This window comes from Sebastes fasciatus, unplaced genomic scaffold (assembly GCF_043250625.1).
Source record: "Sebastes fasciatus isolate fSebFas1 unplaced genomic scaffold, fSebFas1.pri Scaffold_363, whole genome shotgun sequence".
Classification (NCBI taxonomy): Eukaryota; Metazoa; Chordata; class Actinopteri; order Perciformes; family Sebastidae; genus Sebastes; species Sebastes fasciatus.
The window spans coordinates 1,167-11,933 of NW_027428210.1; the positions used below are offsets into that span (position 1 = coordinate 1,167).

At 39.0% G+C, this 10,767-nt stretch overlaps 1 long non-coding RNA gene across 1 annotated transcript; it reads right to left on the reverse strand.

Moving 5' to 3' along the window:
• Positions 1-319: 319 nt before the first annotated feature.
• On the reverse strand, positions 320-4,992 carry LOC141763762 (uncharacterized). The gene is made up of 5 exons (XR_012593159.1): positions 3,806-4,992; positions 2,897-2,952; positions 2,655-2,724; positions 1,652-1,814; positions 320-1,083 (listed from the first exon to the last, which is right to left on the reverse strand). It is a non-coding gene; the product is annotated as an uncharacterized LOC141763762 (long non-coding RNA).
• Positions 4,993-10,767: the final 5,775 nt, after the last annotated feature.

Sequence of the window (10,767 nt, forward strand, 5' to 3'; positions counted from 1 at the left end):
CTGTATCAGAGAAATACAGTAACTTGTTGTAATCAAAATGTCCAATAATTTCCTGTAATAATTCCACAAATTACAGTATCTTAAGCATCTATAAAAACTAACAAGCAAATGAAAAATAACAATTTTGAACAATAAACACAACAACATGGCATATTCATATTATTCTTGTTTATTATAATAACCTGAGTTTGACAGAAAATAACATCCAAATACTCAAGCTCTTACAAATAAAAATGGTGTGATGAGTTGTGAGTGAGTAAGAGACACAGTGTGTGTGTGTGTGTGTGTGTGTGTGTATCTGACTGACTGAGTGAGGGTGTATATTTGACTGTGTATGAATATCTGAGTCCATGGACTGAGTAAATACCATAACCTTTCTGTTTCAAAATTAAATAGCCTCCCCTGTTACACTGAGGGGGTTCACTAGACAGAACCATCCTATTGAACAATACTGCGTGCTGGCTAAACATCTTCAATATTAAACGTAGAAATAATGCCAGGTTGAACATTGTAAATAGAATAAAATTCAAAAATACAAAAATAGCCATTACAAATAAAAATACTGTTGTGAATGAATGAATTCATGTGTGAGTGTATGAGTAAGTGACGGGCTTAAAACATTTGTACTTTGTGGACTGAGTAAATACTGTAACTTTTCTGTTTCAAAATGAAATAGCCTCCCCCGTTACACTGCGGGGGTTCACTAGACAGAACAATACTGTTGAACAATACTGTGTGCTGGCTCAATATGGTCAATTATTAAACGTATAAATAATGCCAGGTTGAACATTTTAAGCAAAATTAAATATAAAAATAACATTGTGAATAAGTGAGACACAGACATAAAGGGATTTTCAGTAATTGAGTGAGATATGGAGGGTTTGTCTCTACAGACAGAGTCAGGGATGTGATTGTTAAACTCACACAAAGTCCCACTCGAAATCCATGAGCTTCCGCAGGAGGGTGCAAACATGAGGATTCAGGGATGTCCCTTTCTTATGAACCATTTCCCCGCTCTTCTTGCTGGTCACCTTTCCCTGTCGTGCCTTTGTCCCTCTCTCTGGGTTGATCCTGACACAGCATCTACAAGGCATAGCAAGGTAAAACAAAAAGACACAAATGTGAATCAAACCACCTCTTACCTAAAATTAGACCGCTAAATATTGTTAGTATAAATAATACCTGATTTATTATAAGTCCCCAAATCGTTCTTTTTCATGCTTTATGTTTGCAATGCATATTAGAGTAGATACACGTGGACATGGTGAAATACTTCTTGCTAATATAGCTTACTTGCCTGATGTTTTATGAGTCACACTTTTGGAATATGAATATAACATTGAGTTTTTTTGGTAACTTGATGACTCTTTGATAATTATCTATTTAATTTAATTATTCAAGACTAATAACAATGGGTTATTAATTTATATATGAAATGATATTATTGAAGGCTAATACTGTTATGTTTCTTGTATATATTTTAGAACCACACATACACACCCAAACATCCAAGTGATCATTTAAGCTTATTTTGGAATGAACTCTCCATACCCTACTCTCTGATCGTATGTCTATCGCACATAGATAGATACAAGGATAGCTGTAAGGCCCAAACATCTGACACAAATGACTATATGGAATTCAAACTTACTTCTGTATGAATTCAAGTGTCCAGGCAGCGTGATCCTAATATTGGAGGTTGAAGTTGTAGTAGGATGTGAAGACAACAGCAAGCCCCAACGCAGACAATGCCCCTTCACACACCACCTGACCCTCGATGCTTACCATCCAGCGCTGGTCGGAAATCATTGGACCTGAAACACAATGCAAAAAGCTTTAGGCTGAATACCAAATTGACCATTTGACGAATTATCAAGTGGCCACTTACCGCTTTATTGTTTTTGTATGGTATTGGCATTTCCAACTGATATTTGAAAACCTTTCTAAAAAAATTTAAGCCTCCGCTAGATATCAGGAATTCTTGATGTAGGATGCGAGATGCTACTCATCTACTGTACTGCTCTTTGATGTATCCAGGTAGCCATTTACATACTTGCGACACCATCGCGCACTCATTTTCATAAAGCTTAGTGGTTGTGTCCGTTGCAGTGAAGGAGAAATCAAGTAAAAAAGTTAATACAAATAAAATAAAATCTACAAAGGGAGGGAGAATATCAAACGAACTATTTACATATTTACAAGCTATAGGAACACCCTAATCCAGAAAGAGTGAGAGAAAAGCTTAAACAAACTATTTACATATCAGAGAAGAATCAGAGAAATTATTATTCCGTAGCCTACTGTGTATGTATTATAGAGTCAACTATTTATTAACTAAAACATAGCCCACTGTGTATGTATTATAGTCAACTATTTATTAACCATCTAAAACTACATATTTATTTATCCATTTCTGCATGCACAACTGTTTCAGAATCAGTATCTATTTATAAGAATGTAAAGTTGTGTGTATTATATACAATATAGAAGACATAACCATAGAAACTCACTACAACTGAACTCCAACTCCAGCGGCAAGCAGCGTCTTCCTGCCTGCCCCACACCTTCTGACTGCCTGCTGACAGGCTCAATAGAAGTACTCTGCATATGTGCACTAGTACAGTGTAAGTAGAAACGTGGGGCTTAGTGCTTACCTAGAATGATCAACCAAGGGCTATCAGGAAGGGTGAGGGATGTCTTCACAGTCGCCGCTGTGTCTGACACCTATATAGGAGACAATAAAGGCATTGCAATAAGTTAATACAATTAAACAATGCTTTAACTATAGTTGTCATCAATTTTCCTGTTTAAAGAAATTATTTTTAAAATCACACTGAGCTCCACTCATTGCATTTCAATGTCTTAATCTGAAATAAACTACATCAGTTATACTCACATCTGCCTGCAAGATGAGGACATCTCTCTTCTATTTGAAGCACCCTGCATGCTCATCTGAGCACCCTGCATGCTCATGTGAGCACCCTGCTTGCTCAACAGTATTCTCTCCATCATCTCTACCTGACCTGATCTGACTCAAAAGATTACCAACTACACAACCTTTATGTGTTCTTGACAAGTGTGATGAAAAAGTGGATATCACAGTAAACATTTTACCACAATTTGTGAATGGACATAAGACTGGTTTCCCCTCTTTAATGTGAGTCTTCAAGTGAGAAAATAATGTAGACAAACTGTCACATTTGACAGTACAGAAATCGATGTGGCATGATAAAACGTCTAATGTTAATGTCCTTATGCCAGAACATCCTTCCCTCAAGCTTGACTCCCTCTGATCTGGGTGATCTCTATATACATGGCATTTTAAAGCTGTAACTTTGCCAAATGAACGGTAACAATCGTGGAAAGCACATTTAAATGTGATGTGTGGGGTGTTTTGGTGAACTTTCATATGCCTAACAAAGGCATATTTAGTACCACATGCATGGCGGCAAAATTGACAGTTGAACATTCTTGAAACACAAGATAGATACTGCCTTGTCTCCCTTTTAGATTGCTGCTACCTATTAGTAATTATATTGAGAATTTAAATGCTGACTAAGCTAAAAACCAGCTAGCTAACGAGCTAACGCTAACTAACGAGCTAGCGCTAGCTAACGTGCTAGCGCTATCTAGCTACCGTGAATATAAGATAGACTACTGATGTTTGTTACCTGTGATACTAATGAGTATTGAAATATAGACAAAGCTAAGAATAGCTAACGACCTACCGTTAGCTAGCTAATGTACATCCATGGAGGAACGTGCACTGTGTTAGCAAAGGTACAATACAACTTGATGATTTGACTTACCATAAAGTAACGTAATGTAACCACTGGAGTTTCCCTTCGTCTGGTCTGACGATCAAAATGGAACTGGCGGTGGTGAAAATAAAAAGTGTTTATCCAAACTGCTGCTGTCTCTCAAGTTGCACTGGACAACAACTATGCTGCTGCTGCTGCTGCTGCCGCCAGAGTGACCGTTGACCGTTGAGCTGTTGACCGTTGAGCTGCGGCGCTCAACGGTCAACTCGAAAAAAATACGCGCGAGAATTTAGAAAAATAGCCGTTAATTTATTTTCCCGAGATTCTCAGCGGCAAGCAGTAGATTACTGTGAAAAGATACACTTGACTGCTGGGATCATGGGAGCAAGCGTTCTGACTCCCAGAATGCATTGTTTTCACAGTAATATACAGTAAAAGCATTTTACAGTATGTAACTGTTAGAATCTCGCTGTAAATTTACATCGAAGTCTTACAGTGTGTGTATCAATGTTAGCTAACAGTACATGAACTGAATTACTTGCATGGTGGAAAATAACTCATTTTGCTGAGAGTTAATGTTACGGATGCAAAACCCAAAACATGACATCAGCTTTATTGTTTGTGCTATTAGACGCATATCGTAGATTTCAAGTTTTACACACAATATTACACTAATATGAGCTTTGATCGAGGATAAGCTAATAATAATAACAACGCTAGCTCTCTATTTGATGACCTACAGAAGCAAATGTTTTGTAAAGATGTAACTTAAACTGTTATGTTGATGTTGTGGAAAATTCTTAAAGGAAACCGTGTTAGGAGAGTACAACTTTTTAATATCATATCAACAGACAGACCGACAAGTGAACCATGAACCGAAAGCAGTAACGTAACGTCACTGAGCCGTTTTGTGATCTAACTTATAGTACTCCATGTAGATTATAAATGCTTGAATATAAAAACACTCATTGAAATTGGTTGGGAAATGTAAACATTCGTCTCCTTTATCCAGAAAATCAGCAGCTCCTCCGTTCACTTGTATGTGTTTACAGGCCAGTCCTGACCTCCCCAAAATGCCGGCAATGTTGACGTACGATCCAAAGGCCAATGCAGCATCTACGTATACATCTATCTATTTCCTTGCGTCTCTCCATGTATCCGCGGTGGAAAGGACAAAGATTCAAGGAAAAGACGCAAAGTGAGGGAAATGTGGATGTAAATAAGAGACTTGGGATGCACCCAGAGTGTCTCTCAGGTGTGTTTCAGTGCAGGAACAAAGGCCCAGGTGAGCTCTCTGATCCCTGCTGGGTCCTAGTGCTGGAAGAGTTACTACCTTCCACTCCACATCAATAACAGTCCTGACAGACCCCAAATCAGCCTGAACTCATCTTCTTCATCACAGTGTCATCATTAAAAGCAACACTTCATCTGGACTTCAACATTCAACTAACCGCAGCTTCTCTCTGCCTGCTCACAGGCGGCCAACTTGTTTCCCAGCTGACATTTGTGTTTGAAAGCAGCTTTAAACAATCACACGTTCACCATCAATTCAACCGTTTCTCCAACCACAACAATCAAAGACATCGTCTCAACCAATCACAGCTCCACTTACTGAACTTATAGCCATGAACTTCATCAGTGTGCAGCTCTCTTCTGTCTTCAGCAGGTCTGTGTAGAAAAGGAGCTTCGTACTTCACTTCAAATTCCATCAGATGAAGTGAAGTGACGCCTCTGTCCTTCATCAGAGGGTGTGTGTCCTGACTTCACTGTGAAAGTATGCAGTCGGACCGGTTGGACGGAGTCTGAGCTGCGCTCACAGGATCAAATGTTACTCTAAACAAGATTCATGATTCAATAGTTTTATTTGTCACGTACTCATACAGGATGTGCAGTGAAATGCAAAGTGGCAGTGCTCACAAGATTGTGCAAAACAACATCAACTATACAAATATTTTAAAAATGTAATAAACACAAAACTCATCACAGTTCAAACAACAGTCTTTCAGGATCAAATTCAGCATCTGTGGAAAAATCATCACTGTGGAGGGAGGGCGTGGTCACTGCTCAGCTGCAGGGGAGAGAGTGGTGGAGTGACTCAGGGAGCAGTGCTCAGGTGAGTTAATTGGGCACAGCTGGGAGGACTTGTCTAACTACTCTTCTTTTATATGCAGTAGTGCGGGCTGGGACATGAGGACTGAGATGCCAGGGACTGGCTGTCAAGAGCGTGCCACTGAGATACGACCTCTTTAATTGAATATTGTATAGTTTGTGTGCAGCCAGAGCGCACAGCGCCCGTGTTGAGACTGTGTATTGTGTGTGTGCTTAATAAAGAGCAGGAGAGCTGGATACTGCCTCCCATTGACTTTGTGTGCTGAGTTGAACCCTGGTAGCAGTTGGCGGCTACAATCACAACTTGTAAAGACTTGCTTTGACAACAGCCTGGATTCTGTTGTTCAGAGGCCTGTTTCACAAAACCAAGATAACGGATTAAGCTGGGGTTTTCCAGGTATCCTGGCTCGGTTTAGCCTTGACTCGGTTTCACGAACGCAGTGGCACACAAGTTACCATGGAGATTTATTCTGTGCAGCTAGCCTGCTCCAGACAAGAATAACAGCCAGGCTTGATTTATCCTGATGTCTTATCTGTTCAGTCAGCAGTCACTCCGATCAGAAACCAGTGTGTTTTTACAGTTAGTCCATGATCTTATGCATGTATTTTGTCTTATCTTTATTAGCCTGCATTAAAATACCATATTTTAATGCAGGCTAATACAAATAAGTACTTACTGAATACATACCCCCATTCAGTTAAGTACTGTTATTTTAACATTGTGATCATCATTCATTTTTATTTTTATAATCATTCATGTGATAATCATTATTACGGTTATATTGTGTTTATGAAGACTGCTGTTCATATTGTTGTTAGAGGTTTGATGAATATATTATTGATAGGAAATGTCTGATAAAGTTCACTGGACCAGTGACTATATAGTGTTCTGTATATTCATGAAACAACAGGGAGAGGACACCACAATGCTTTAACCTTTTATTTTTCTTGGATCACTGGTCTGCTGGGAGAGAAACACACAGCAATGATTAATACATTGTGTTACTGTGTATACTGACAGTGTGCATTGAAATTATCACTTACTTCTCTTTCTAATCCCTTCAGTTTGTATTGTTCAGTGTGTGCTGTACAGACATCTGACAGTTTGTGAATTCTGTAAAACACATATCAGTTGTTAACTCTGCATGGTGTGGATGTCCTACACATAACACTCACTACGATGCCAGGCTGCTCTCAGGCTGTACAGTATCTGGGTCCTGTTAAAAATTATGTTTTCCATGAGCACCACATCACTGCCTTCTTATCCATTATGGACTAAATAAGTATTTCCATTGGCTACATCCAGCCTTCTTTCTTTCTTTCTTTCTTTCTATATAAATAATGGTAGTAATAGGGCCGACCATGCACAATTCCTGCTGTGCTAATTAATGTGTTTTAAAGAATTGACAAACTGTCAGATGTCTGTAGGCAACAGCACACACTTAAAAAAGCAAATATAGTTTGCAGAGGTGCAAATATCAATGAAAAAAGTGATTTATTTAAAAAGAGTCAACGTTTAAAACCACAAACAAAACCTGCAGGACTTGGACCGAGATATGGAGATAAAAAGGAAGACATTGAGGAGATTAGAAAGAGAAGTAAGTGATCATTCCAGTGCACACTGTAAGCATGTACAGTATGTAACATAATGTATTAATCATTGTTATATATGCAGTATATGGTATCGTTGTATTCTAGCATTGTGGATTAGTGGTTGTAATTAATCTTCATAGTAAATTTCCTAAATAATATAATAACTTCCACCGCTCACTTTTAAGGTGAAGTGACAGTAACTCCTTGAATGGTTTAATTATGACGGTTTCAGTTAACAGCAGTGGTGAGTGAATGTAATGTTATGTAGCCTATATTTAGGCTACGTACTCATTGAGTCGGTCTGCTATTGTCTGCCACGTTTTTATCTCGCTGTTTTATTACAGCAGCCGACGGCCGTATCTCCTTTTCTACATATTATATGCTTAACTTCCTCCTAATCTTCCATTAAAAGTGTTTACTCCATTTCAGCATCAGTAGATCTGAGATCGACCTCGTGGTCTATTGAGGAAAGCAGTGAATGCGCATCTATCTGAATTACTTACACCTGGCTCAACCTAGTCGCTCCTCCTCAGCCTGGCTTGGCCTTCGTGAAACCAATTAAGCCAGGATGAACTGACTAGACTAGGTCAAGCCTCGCTTTCTCTCTTATCCTGGATATCTTTATTCTGCTTTTGTGAAACAGGCCCCAGACCAGATAGTTTAAAGGGTCCATGCACGGCCCTCTTTGTCACCTTGTTTTCTTGTATATATGTAGACTAGTATGGAACAGATGATCAATCAGAAACCTTTGCAGTCACTGTTGTGTAGAGTTTTGCTTCTTGGCCACAACTTGAATAAAAACATTCATTAAGACAACAAAGACTGACCTGAGAGTGTTTTTATTCATCACTCCACCTTGTTGATCTGGTTTCAGGCTACCTGTTGGGGCGGGGCAATTTAACTACTTAAGATAATTTGGTGACATCCCATAATTCCCAGCACAGCTCCACCCTCCTTCCACCTGACTGGAGGTGTAATCAGCCAGAGAGATTGAAAACAGCTGTGTGGCTGTGCAGAGACTTTGATTTATAAAGTAACTGAAGCTTTCAGATAAATGTAGTGCAGTAAAAGTACAACACGTACCTCTGAGATGTAGCATAAGTAGCACAACATGGAAATACTACTGTAAAGTAAAAGTAGCTCATAATTGGTGGAAATGTTTGACACATTGGACCAGAGACACAAATGTGTCTCATGTGAATGACTTACTGATAGTTTGTGTTTAATATCACAAGTTAAAACCACTGTTGAATGTCCTGATGGTTGTTTTGGAGAAGAATGACTGAATAATGGAGCTGAGATCTTCTTTAAAGGACAAGTGCTACTCGTCTTGAAGGAGGATTTGGCGCCCTCTGGTGCCACAAACATAAATTGCATCCTGTCAATTGAAGTGACTCAGATTACAGGCTGTTTTCAATGTTTGGAAATCATCCAAATATCAACAGTTAGAGATGATTTTGTCCTGATGTGTGGACTTTTTAAATGTTACATCATGTCAGCTCTGCTCAGTAGTTCAGAAAGTCAGAAATAGATTGTGTCTCTTCTTCTCTGTTGTTTACAGGACTGATATGTGTTGCATTCTGCTGCTACACACTGGAACACAGACAGGAAGTGGGGAACTTTATTCTGAAAGGATTCACAGGAAATGCTAGTATACTTTTGTCTGGATGTGTGTATTAATATGAACAGTGTTGTATGGAGAGTACTGCAGTTACTCACTCTGACCACTGGAGGAAAACTTTAGAGGGAGAATGAAGTGAAATTAAAAATTTAAGACACAAAAACAAGAAAAAAACAGTTAAGTAGAAAACAAAAGATTTATTTTGTGAAAAGCTGCAGATTATTGAGTGTTTTAGCTGTTTGACGTCAGACTAATGTGACACTATCTCTACTATACTAACACCACTTTTATATTTGTTCATTAAATGATTCTTTATGATTGATTTCCTCACTACAGCTGCTTCACAAGTTCACCTCTTAAACACAAGTGATTTTACATCAGTCCTTAAACCTGCAGATTCCTCTCAAATCATGTGGACTCTTTCAGGTCCTCATTAGTTTCTCACTTTATACCTGATCTGTGCCGTTTGAAAATCCACCAACTCTCTGAATTGTAAAGTCTTTCATTTAATAAACAGCTGAGTTGGTTCTTGATCAGTAGTTTGGTTCAAACTTCTTTTGTCTCTCTTCTGAAATATAAAAATCTGATTTGTTTCTATGAGTTTCGCCAAACGACCACACAGTCAGTGAAGTATGGAAGTAAAAGTGAACAATACAACGTGAATTATGAAGCTTTATTTAACAAATCCTCCATTTTATACAGTGTTGTGATTTTTGGTTTGACATGATTTATATGTGATTTCCAGCATCATTTATTATCTAGAATCATCCTAAAACTTTGATTTCTTTCTATTTCAACATCACTCATCAAAGTTTGTTCATTTGTCACACGATGACCAAAGATGATGAATTTAATCAAACCAACTCTTTACAAGTTGGAAGTATTTTTCCACAGATGCTGAATTTGATCCTGAAAGACTCTTGTTTGACATTCGAAGGTGTTTCTTCACACAAAGACAACAAAGTTCAGTTTTATACACAAAGTTAAACAAAAAAAAAAAGGTTTCACAATTTCTCAGAAAGATCATTTCAGGTAATTACATCGACCTCGCTCAGATCTTTCAGCCGTCCATCAGCAACACCACAAGTCCCAGAGAGCTCTCAACCCCCCAGAGTCCAGCCCAGCTCAGGTTCCCCTCACCTGCTCCAACTGCATTTACAACCACTGAGAGATCAGGTTGGTACGAACTAACATCAGCTATGTGTGATCCTGTACAGACTGAACCATTTGGTCAGCAGTGAGAGAGTTTCTATAACAGGAGGAGACTCTCCCTCCTACAGAGAACACAGAGACACTGAGGAAGCAGACCCGGACCAGAACCACAACCCAAACCCAGGATAAAGAGGTTCAGTGAATGTGGTGTTGAAGGTGTGGAGGTGGATCAGTGTGTCAGAGGAGACTCTGTAGAACGACAGAGTGCCAGCAGGACAGTCTACATACACTGCTACTCTACCAGAGGAGGAGGAGGAGGAGGATGTCATTCTCTTATTGTGATAGACAGAGTAACCATCCTCAGAGCAGATCAGACTCCAGGACTGATCATTCCTTCCAAACACACAGTCTTCTCTGTCTCCTATCCTGCTGATTCCTCTGTAACTCACTGATATATAAACTCTTCCTCTCCACTCGACCTCCCAGTAACAGCGACCAGTCAGACCAGTTCTACACAGCAGCTGAGGATAG